This window comes from Pteropus vampyrus, unplaced genomic scaffold (genome assembly GCF_000151845.1).
Source record: "Pteropus vampyrus isolate Shadow unplaced genomic scaffold, Pvam_2.0 Scaffold178, whole genome shotgun sequence".
In the NCBI taxonomy this organism is placed as follows: domain Eukaryota; kingdom Metazoa; phylum Chordata; class Mammalia; order Chiroptera; family Pteropodidae; genus Pteropus; species Pteropus vampyrus.
In genome coordinates this window covers 149,502-160,079 of record NW_011888959.1, presented here as the reverse complement: position 1 = coordinate 160,079, position 10,578 = coordinate 149,502, and the positions used below count along the sequence as shown (strand labels likewise).

At 49.8% G+C, this 10,578-nt stretch overlaps 1 long non-coding RNA gene across 1 annotated transcript in view; it reads left to right on the top strand.

Annotated features, from left to right (window-relative positions):
- LOC111746162 overlaps positions 1–9,223 on the top strand; it is a 21,333-nt gene extending 12,110 nt beyond the window's left edge. The window contains exons 2-3 of the long non-coding RNA XR_002782985.1: positions 4,838–4,843; positions 9,213–9,223. This is a non-coding gene — a long non-coding RNA (uncharacterized LOC111746162). The remainder of the gene's footprint in view (positions 1–4,837; positions 4,844–9,212) is intronic.
- The last annotated feature ends 1,355 nt before the right edge of the window (positions 9,224–10,578 follow it).

The following is a 10,578-nucleotide window of genomic DNA, read 5'->3' as shown; positions in this document are numbered from 1 at the left end:
CACTATTGTGGAGTTTAAGCTTATATTTCTCTCCTTTTTTTTTTTAAAGTTCATTGAGAAAATATTAGTAAGCCTACATATCCTAAATTTCTTTTTCTTCACCTTAGATCATTCTGATAAATTCCCTAGAGACTTACTAGAATGAGGTTACGGCTGTTTATGTATAAAAGTGTGGGGTGATTCGACAGCACGTGCAGAAGTGTGGATGCATTAGCTCTGACACAGAAATCTCCTTTTCTGTAAGCCTTGCCTTTCAGCCTGTCTCAGCGGACCGTTGCAACACTGTTTTGAGCCAGAGCAAATGTGATGTGGTCATGGGGAGTGGGGGAGTGGATTTAAGTCAGGAAACAAGAAACCTGCATCTTTGGCTCCAGCGGAGCCCCAGGCATTGGGATGGATGCGGGTGGAGAGGCAGGAGCTGTGGCCGTCTGAACAGTGCCCTCTGCTTACGCCCGCCCAGGCTGCCCTGTGTACAGGGCTGCAGTTCCAGCGCCCCTGGGGGCCGGCCACAGCGTGAGCTGCCCTGTGCTCTGTGTCCTAAGCATACCCTGCCTTGGTTCCCAAATACCCATCACTCCTGGGCATCTGACCTTCTGTCCAAAGTAGGCGTGAATGAAGAGAGTCAACCACTTAGATATGTCGGAATGACTGATGAATGAAATGCATGGACATTCAGGGTGTCCTGGGAGTTCCTGAATCCCTTCCTGTCATGCCTGAGGTCAGGAACCTTTGGTCTAGATGGTCCGAGGTCTCAAACAGCAGTAAAGTTTTACACATATATTTACTTTTTGGTGTAGGAGTGCCCGTCCTCACTCTGCCCTCGTTACGAATTCCAGCAGTTTGCTGGCAGGGAGAAAATAATTGCTTTCTGCAGGTGTTTGGGGTGCTTCTTTGTGAGCTGCTTACCTTCTTCATCCCCGTTACCTTCCGGATTCTCTACCTGCATGCGGTGGCTGTGGCCTAGGGGTGAGCAGCATAGGGGCTGACGAGGTGTCGTGAGACTTGAGGACTGGGGAGGGGTGACCGGGGCAGGGAGGACCAGGGGACCAAGAGCGCAGTGGCGTTTCACAGAGTCGATGACATTCCCTTTGCCTGCCTCCTCTCTGTATCCTGCTTCATGTAAAACAGGTGTTTCTTTATGTTGAGATGAATTACGATAGTTACTACTGCTTTTTAATTTTGTCTTGGGGTTCTGGGGGACTGTGTCGGATTTTAGTCACCAATGCTTGGAGTGAAATAAGTAAGGTATAGTTTACCTGAAAAGAACTGAGGTGTCGTCATAGAGGCCCCGATTCTGCATGTAATAGGTGAGGGCTCTTGAAGCTTGGCTTTCTGTTCTCCGGAGTGTGCCCCTGCAGCTGTAAAAGTCCCTAAGTCGTGCGGAGTGGCGGAAAGCACGGACAGGAACTGCTGGCGAGCCCGGGGCTGGAAGGCTGGGGGAGAGGGGCTGGTGGCCTCCTGCCAGCAGAAGCCTTGTGACGGACGGACAGGATTCAAGTGGGAGTTGGGGACCAGCAGGCTCGGCCCCACCAATCTGTGACCTTGTGCGAGTTACTTAACCTTTGAAACTCCTCTCTCCGTTCATGGTAGGTGGGTATAATAGTGTCATGGTTGTTGTGAAAATAAAATAATGAGCTTTAAAAAATGAATTCACCAGGAAAATGAAAAGTGGTATTTACGGTTAAAGAAACTTGCATTTTTCAGCCCAGAAAAGAGTAGAGAACACGTCCACTGAGCAGTCACCGTCCAGCATGTGTTTCCTTGCCGCGTGCTGGCTAAATTTAGGCGCTCACTGTTTGGTTTGTGTGCGTGTGTGTGTTCGTGTTACGTTTATAAAGACAGAGACATTTAAATGAACACTGACCACATTCAGTCTAGCTCAGCAAACTTGTGTAAAGCACGGCGCGGCTGCCGTTCCTGCTAGGTGTGCGTGTGCGCACTGCGAAGGGAGACACTGTGCTCGGGAAGTTCAGACGCTTATTTCAACCTGGAATGTTATGTTTTATGAAAGAAACGTGTATGAGCCGGATCAGGCTGTCACAACAGAATGTCATCGATTGTGTGACTTTAAACAACAGGAATCCACTCACAGTTCTGGAGGCTGAAAGTCCAAGATTAAGGTGCCAGCCAGTTCATTTCCCGGGGTGGGCTGTCTTCCTGGCTTGCAGGCGGTCACCTTATCACTGTCCCCACATGATGAGGGGAGAGACAGGAAGCAAGCTCTCTGGTCTTTTTTTATTAGGGCTTCTAATTACCTCCCAAAGGCCCGTTGGGTTCTTTGTCTTCCCAGCACCTTCGTATTTGGTGTGGCACACTTTATTCTTCAGTTAATTCAGTGTTTTCTGTAAGTCAGAAGTGAATTGAGTCTGCAACTGGGTATCCCTCATCAATCCACTCCCTGCGTGTATCTGGTCCAGATGTCAGGGGAGGGGGACAGTGTGTATGACAACGGTCCCTGCTGGCACAGAGCTTAGAAACTAGTCCAAGAGGGAGAACTTGTGGAAAGTTCCTTAAAGTATCTGTTTGGGAATGTTTCCAGCCTCTGGGACAGGGCGCGTTAGAGGCCGCTCTGCCCCTGGCCTGGCCTCCTGCTCGCTTCAGGGGAGGCGGGCCCTGGGTGGGCAGGCGGGGCCCGGGCACGTTAGGTGGTAGATTCTGGGCGTGGTGGCGCCGAGCCTCGCTCTCCTCTTCACCCAGAGGCTGTGGGCCCGGGACGGCGCCTGGCCACTGCTGGGCGGCGGTTACAGCGTGCACCCTGGAGTGCAGCCCTAGGTGGTCTCCCAGCCTCCGTCCGGTCATCTGCAAGCGTCTGATGACAGCTGCATGCATGTACCCCGGAGACTTGGAGGAGGTGGTCCCATGAAGTTGGCTAAAAAAAATTGACCCAAGATTCAGAGAAACAGTATGTTCACTCATGCGCCTTCACAAACAGCTCCCCTCCCCGCTTTGCTGAGTTTTCTCTGTGGACACTTACCTCCTGGATTCCCTGGCGTGTTCGTCAGCGTGCCTTCAGTCCGTGGTGGCCTTGGCTGGGAAGGTAATTGGGCCGGTGGTGGTATGTGGTAGTGGGCAGCGGTTATCAGCGTGCCCCGGAGTCGCCACCGTGAGCTCCTGCGTCCAGTGACAGGAGAGTGGACGTGTCGCTTGGACCCTTTCGGAGGGCCAAGGGCGTAGCATTCTGAAGTAGCCTGTTCTTAACACGGGGTTTTTTTCGTGGCCTGTTTGTTCTGAAATTCAGATGAATTTTGCATTTTACTATATAATATGTGTTCTAATATGACAGACCTCTAAAAACCTTTCTGCGTGTCGGAATTGACCCTCCAGGACAAGAGAGTGCTCGTTGCTCATAGCGCCGCGCTCTGAGGGCACAGGGGACTGACCGTGGCCGGCCGGGGCGGCGTCCGCACTGACGGTCGCTGCTGGAACCCCGTAATGACTTGTCCTCGTAATGACTTGTTCTCGGTTTTCTTTCCTGTTGGCCCTTGAGGGAGTGTTTGCTCTGCATGTGTGTTTGGTGCCTTTTGGTTTGGATAATTTTGGTGATCGGTAACTAGTTTCGATCTTGTTATTAACAATTTTGATCTGGACACTGTCATCACCAGTCCCATCGGGGGGCATTTGGAAGGCCGAGAGACTGACTGGATGCTTCGTGTGCAAATACTCTTCTGAGATGGGGAGAAAAACGTTAAAACCTCACAGACTCTGGCAGACTCATGTGGGAGTTGATACTGTAGATGTCTCAAATAATGATTTAAACCGTAAGATTATTAACTTTTTTGGAGGGAGCAGTGTGCATAAAAACAGTCACAGGTTAGAAGTTCTTCTCTTCTCTCGTGCATGGGTCCCAGGGTGTGGAAGACCTCGTGAGTGGGGACTCCCCACTGGACTGCAAATAAATCCTGCCCGGGGCCTGTTCTCTTGGCTCCTCCTTCTGGGAGGAGGAGGAACCAGGGAGCCACCTGCATTTAGCCACTTTGGTGGCCCCCCAGGCGTACACGTGTAGGAGCAGCCCCACAGGGCCACGGTTTGTGTGTGCCTTAAAGGGCCTTGGGCAGCAGCGGCCTTTGCTTGGGGATTTTTGCGCTGTGTGGATAGAGAGGCCGGGTGCCGAGTGCCCCACCCGGAGCGTGAGGCAGGCCTTGAGTCTCACCTTCAGACTCAGGCGCTGTCCAAAGGCAGTGTCAGCATTTCCTGATGTCATGGCTCAGAACCCCTCCAGGACGGGGGCGGGGTGTGTGTGTGTGTGTGTGTGTGTGTGTGTACACGTACACGTACACGTACGTACCTGTTTTGCTTTCGGTTTCACTAGAGGATGTGACTTGGGCCAGTGGTTTTCAGTGAGCATTTAGAATTTAACAGAATTTGATCCCCGTTTCCTTGGTTATGTTAGTAATAAGAAAAAACCACTTGATCTAGTTTGTTGTTCTCAAGGAGCAGGGGCAGTTTTGTCCCCCAGGGGACACTTGGCAATGTCTGGAATCTCGCTGGGAGGTGCTGCTGGTGTCTAGTGAGCACAGGCCGGCGCTGTGGGAGCACCCTGCAATGCCCAGGACGTCCCCCCACGACAAAGAATTATGTGGCCCCCGAACGTCGGTGGCGCGGAGGTTGAGAAACCCTGGCGTGCGAGGTCACGGATGTTCTTTTCTTGATTTCCAGTGAAGGTGTGACTGTTAAGGTTTAATAGTTTTGTAAGGCGAGATGCTTTCTACAAAACTCAGCCATTAAATGAGATCTTAAAGATGAAAAAGTGTTTTCGATGCAGTGAGGTTCTACTATGAGTGTGATTGAGATGAGCAGAAGGAACTGAGAGTTCACGGGGCCTGGGACAGAAGCCCAGGTGCCCGTCAAGCCGGTTTGGATAAACCCTTCCTAAGAAACCATAATTTAAATGGAAACTTTGGTTGGCAGAATGGGAATTTTTGAGTAGGTACCATTAGAAATAAAATAATTTTCCAGCTGTGGTTCCCAAGTTCCCCAGGTTTATGCCTTTAACCCATAACTCTCTGAGCTTTAGCTTTAGCCCTGTGTGTTTATTTAACTGTCGATCGGGTCTTCGGTGTGTGCCAGGCACCATCCTAAGTGCCAAGGACACAGCAAGAAACAACGCAGGCAGCTCCCGTTGCCATGGCGCCTGCGCTGTGAGGCGGGTTGGGGAAGTCCACATGCCAGTTGCAGGATTGAGCGGGATCTCTCACAGCTGGTCTGGGGGCTCATTGACCAGGACTTGCAGGAGGAATAGGCATTTTGTCGTGTGCCCCAGATGGAGTGACCAGACAGGACTGCGACTACCTGGTGTTTTCACCTAGATGTCACCGAGTCTGTCCCCAGTGGACTCTTGATTCCTTCCTGCCCCCACCCCCAGGCTTAAGCCAGAAGACTGGGGTGCATCCCTTGACCCCCACTTCCCTCCCACTTCCCTGTCCATGGCTGTCAGTCTTGCATCTCACCTTTCCCCACATCCCTGGTCCCCAGCCGGGGCCAGGCCTCTTGCCCATTGGCGGCCCCTGACTTGTCTGTCCGCCTCCCTGCAGGTCACTGCCGGCCCTTCTCCACACAGCTGCAGAGGCCTTTTAGAAACCTAGCTTGCCTCCTTCCTTCCCTCAAAACCAGTCAGTGGCTCCCCGCTGCGCTCGGGAAATGCGCCCTCCTCACCAGACACTCTTCCCAGAGAGGCCCGCCCACACGCAGTGGCCATCCTGCCCTGGGCTCCCCCTGCCCTGCCTGCGCCTCAGGGTCCGTCTTCCTCCGGTGGCCCCAGGGCCTGTCTTCCCGTCCTCCTCTCTGGGCTCCTGTCGCCTGTTTCCTGCAATGCTGTGTCCCTCTTTAGGTGCTGGCCATCTTTAGGTGAGAAATCGCTCACCTGCGCCACTCACCACTCGCCACTCGGAGCGGGGCGGATGATTCACAGGGACCCGCCCTCCCTCCTGCAGAGTTGGGGTTTTTGCATAGGGGATTTTTCTGTCGGTTTTATTTTTTCCTCACCTTTTGGAGTATTAAAAGAGCTGAGACAGTGGGCTGTTTGTGTGTTTGTGTGTGTGTGAGAGTGTGTCTGTGGTGGGGGCAGTGCCTGCACATTCTGGGGAGTTCTCTGATCCCTACCACTGGCTTACATCCCACCGATTCCACAGAGCACAGAACTATAACCATGTGCTGACTTCCTTAGTAAGCTTTTGAAGTAAAGCACGGCCACTTAGTAGGTCTTTCTCAGCACAGAAAAGGGAACAGAAAAGTCGTGCCACGGCTCTGGCGTGATTACCCCAGCGTGCAAGCCGGTGCTGGGAGGGCGTCCCGGGTCTGTGCTTGCGTGCTCTGCTGGTCCTTCAGACATGTCTGACATTAACGAAGTTTTGCTTCGCCAGGCAGGAAAGAATGCCTGCCCCAGGTGTCCTTATCAAGTAATAGTGTATTTATTTGGCTCCATTTTTTGGATGAGCAGGAAGTGGGCACCAGGGGTTTGTTTGGCCTTGTCCCTTATTTGCCACAGGCTGATGGTGGAGAATTCTTAAGTTTCCAAATGGAAAATGAATATAAAAGAAGTCCCATAGCGGTCAGGAGTTGGAGGGACTCCCAGGTGGCCTCTGAGAAAGGAAACGTCTGAAAAGTTATTTCAGATGATTTGTTGGTGACAAACTTCTGAATCTGACTAGCAAGTGGATCCCAGACACAGAGCCTTTTTACAAGAAGTAATAAGCTGGACATACTGCAGATGTGTTTTATAATGAGGGAAAATGCATCCTCTAACGGCTGATTGTTGTTTCTAGAAAATTTGAGTCCTAGTCTCAATTTTTGTTTTGCACCTGTTGACAAGATTGAGAGTTTATTTAAGCTTGAATATCCTGGAGGTGGTATGTAGACTACACGAGGGTCATTTTTAGATTTTATAATAAAATCTTTTACAGCATAGAATTAAAAAAAAAAAAAAAAAACCTTTGTAGACAGGAACCAATCTTTGAAGGGAAACCTCGGTTTGGCTTGGAAGTTCATCTAATGGAAATTAAACCGAGGAGTTCAGCTGTCTAACTGCAGACGGCTTGATGGCTTGATGTTCAGATGCTCATTAGAAATCTGCTTTCCCCAAAACAACGTCTTTAGCTACCTGGGATGGAAAGTGCTTAAGTAAGCAATTTAAAATTCAACACACTCTACTTGAAAGTGATCAGTTTAAAAGATTCATGGACGAAGCACTCCGTATGTCTGAGTATTGCATAGTAGGTGATGGGGGCGTTAGAAAAAGATTTTTCTCGCCTTCACAGGACGTGTAGTGGGAGGAGGGGCAGGTGTGCATGGGGTGAACTATTAGACCAGGCAGAAAAGTGCTGACGGTGTGACAGAGTAAGCATGTTAGTGATCCTGTAGTGACAGGCAGGTGCCTCGTAGGACCGGACACAGAGCGCTGTGCGAGCGATGATGTTTAAAGTAGGTTGGCAAACTACGGCCTAAAAATGAGCGGAGAAGCCTGTGTAACAGAGACCATCCGTGGTCCATGCAGCCCTGAAATGTGTGTTATCTGGCCATTTATAGGAAAAAAGTTTGCTGACTCTTGGTTGAAGGGATTAGGAAATGCCTTACAAAAGCTGAAATTCAAGCTGGCATTTTGCAGGATAACATTTTGATCTTCAGGGCAGCGGGGGTGAGAGTAGGGGAGTTTTTGCGGGAGGGCACACAGGTGCTGTTAATCAAACAGCACAGTGGGCTGTGGCTGGGGCTGTGGCTGGGGCTCAGGGTGGGGACTGGGAGGAGGGGCGAAGAGCATGGCTCAGCTTCAATAGCAGCAAGTTTGAACTCAATTCTGAAGCGAGTCGTGAACCGTCAAAAGCTTTTGAGTAAGAGAATATCAGTGTCATAATTATAGTTAATTGTCAGAAATTAAGATAAGTATTCATTTTCTTCTGAGGCCTGCTCTCCAGAACCATAAACTGGTTCTTCAGAAGCGACTGTAATGCTTAGGAGGCCGCTGGCTGTGGCGTTAGTTTGCGGAAGGGTCCAGAAGTCCTGGTTTAAGGCTGAAGATTCGTTGGTGTGCTTTTCATGCCTGTCGACATTTTCTGATCAGCAGCAGACATTTGTGAACTCCCAGTGATCCCATAAACTGAGGCATCTGGGAGGATCTCGAGGAAGGCAGAAAGTCTTTCTGAAGTCGGCAATTGTGTTTCAGCGTGAAACTTCCGCGTGGAAGCCTCGGTTTTGTGGACTGTATGGTCAGCGCCCCGGGCGTGGTGCTGTTCTTTGAGGAATGGATGTGGAAAAGGGGCCCTGACGCCGGGAGACATTTTCATCCCCAAGAACAGAACAGCTCTGAGGACAGAACCTTTACGGTCACTCATCTCCAGACTAAGGAGAAAGCCGGGTGGAGGGGTCCGAACTTTATGGGTGTGTTCCCAGAGAGAATGCGTGAAGGGTAGAGTAGAGGCAGTTTCCCCGTGACCCCACGATCAGCATTTAGGTGTGTAGTCGTCCAGTCTTTTGTTCAGCGTGGACGCACTTAGGTCACTCTGCGAGGTTCCAGGCCCGTCCGTTACACACTTTGTACCTTGCGGCGGAGGGAAGCACGCCCGACAGACAGCTGGGGGGCGCCTGCCCTCTGTGTCCTCTGCTCCCTGGAGCCCCCCTGCCGCTGCTGTCTGCATGGGGACGGGGAGGAGGGTCTCCTCTGCACAAATGCGGGCGCTCTCGACGGACCCCAAAGCCTCAGCAGCAGGGACTGGATTTTGCAGAGTCAGAACCCTGGTCTCAGAGGACGAAGGTGACGAGGCCTTCATCCATGCAGACCCCGAGTTGGTTCTCAGCGTCATCCGGAGTTGCTCAGACGGACTTGCGTCACGAAGAGGGCGCTGCTGCAGCCAAGTGGCGGGCAGTTGCCTCCCAGAACCAAGCCCATCAGAAGGGCCTCGTTTGCACCAGCGCCATCGGTCCCTGCGGAGCTCTGCCCAGGCCTGGGGACCGGGGCCCCACCCCGCCCTGCTGGGGTTTGAGAGTGACCGTGGTCTTGGGACATAGCCACCACCCTTAGTGGGGTTGTGTGACTCAGTCTCCCCTGTCCCCAGGACACCTGGTCTGAGAGATTGGCCCCATTGCTGTCAGCAAGGCACACGGATCCTGCGGACTTCACTTCAGGGGTCACCCAGGTGGCCAGCTTCTGCTCGTACCCCGCCTTGCTGGCTTCCCAAGAGCTGTGCTGCCCTCACACCGGGATTTCAGTGTCCTTGGAACAGGCGTGTGTGTGCACACACGGGCGTGTGTACGCACAAGAGGGAGAGAATGTCTTGTTTGTTTATTTTAAAAAAGCCAGTGTGTTCATGGTAGAATATTTAGAAAACACAAACATTTCCCGTTGCCTCACCCCTGTTAACGTTTTGGTGTATATCATTCGTCCCTCTTGGAGGCATAATCATGCATTTTTATGAAAATAGAGACATACTTAAATAATATTTAGTTTCTAAAAAAACTACCTTTTTAAAACTAAAAAAAAACCCTTTTATTAAAATGGGAATGCCATTCAATTACAAGAAAATTGTTTTAATAGGCATATCAAAAGCTAAAAGCGTCAACACAGCCCTGCACTCGAGTCACTGCTGTGTGTGCTCTTCGGAGCCACCTTTGGGACATACGTATATTTTCTTTTTATAAAGACGGAATTATTCTATATAATAAATAACCATTTTATAATTTGCTTTTTTATATAATAGCTTTATTGAGATGTGATTCAGATATTATATTCACCATCTTAAACTGTACATTTCAGTTATTTTTAGTATATTCAAGAGTTTTACAGTGCTCATCACTTTCTACTTTTAGACCATTTTCATCATCCTGAAAAGAAAAGAAACTGTGTACCCATTAGCTGTCACTTCCCATTCCCCCCTCCCCCAACCCTAGGGAGTCATCAATCTATTTTCTGTCTCTATCAATTTGCTGCTTTGAAAATTTCATACAGATGGAATCATACAGCGTGTAGTCTTTTGCAGCTGATTGCATTCACGCAGCATCATGTTCTCAGGGTTCATCCCCGTTGTAGCCTGTCTCAGCAGCTCCTTTTGATAGGCAGGTAATAGTTGTGTGTGGGGAGACCACATTTTGTTTCTGTGCTTATCAGTCGATGGACCTTGGGTTGTTTCTTCTTTCGGGATATTATGAATAATGCTGCTGTGAACACTCCTGTAGAAGTTTTTGTGAAAACCTGTTTTTATATCAGTTGTATATACAGCTGGATCATTGGTAACTCTATGTTTAACATTTTAAGGACCTGCCAGGCTGTTTTTCAGAGCAGCTGGGACATTTACATTCCTATCGGCAGTGTAAGAGATTTCAGATTTCTCTACATCTTCACCAACACTTGTTATTTGTCTTTTTTATTTTAGATGTCCTGGCGAGTGTGAAGTGGTGTCATTGTTGTTTTGATTTGCATTTTCCTAGTGACTATGTTAAGCATCATTTCACATGCTTATTTATTGACCGTTTATTTATCTTCTTTGGAAAAAATGTCTTTTCCTATCTTTTGTCTGTTTTTAAAGTTGGGTTATTTGGCTTGTTACTGAGTTATAAGAGTTCTTTACATATTTTAGATACAATTCCCGTATC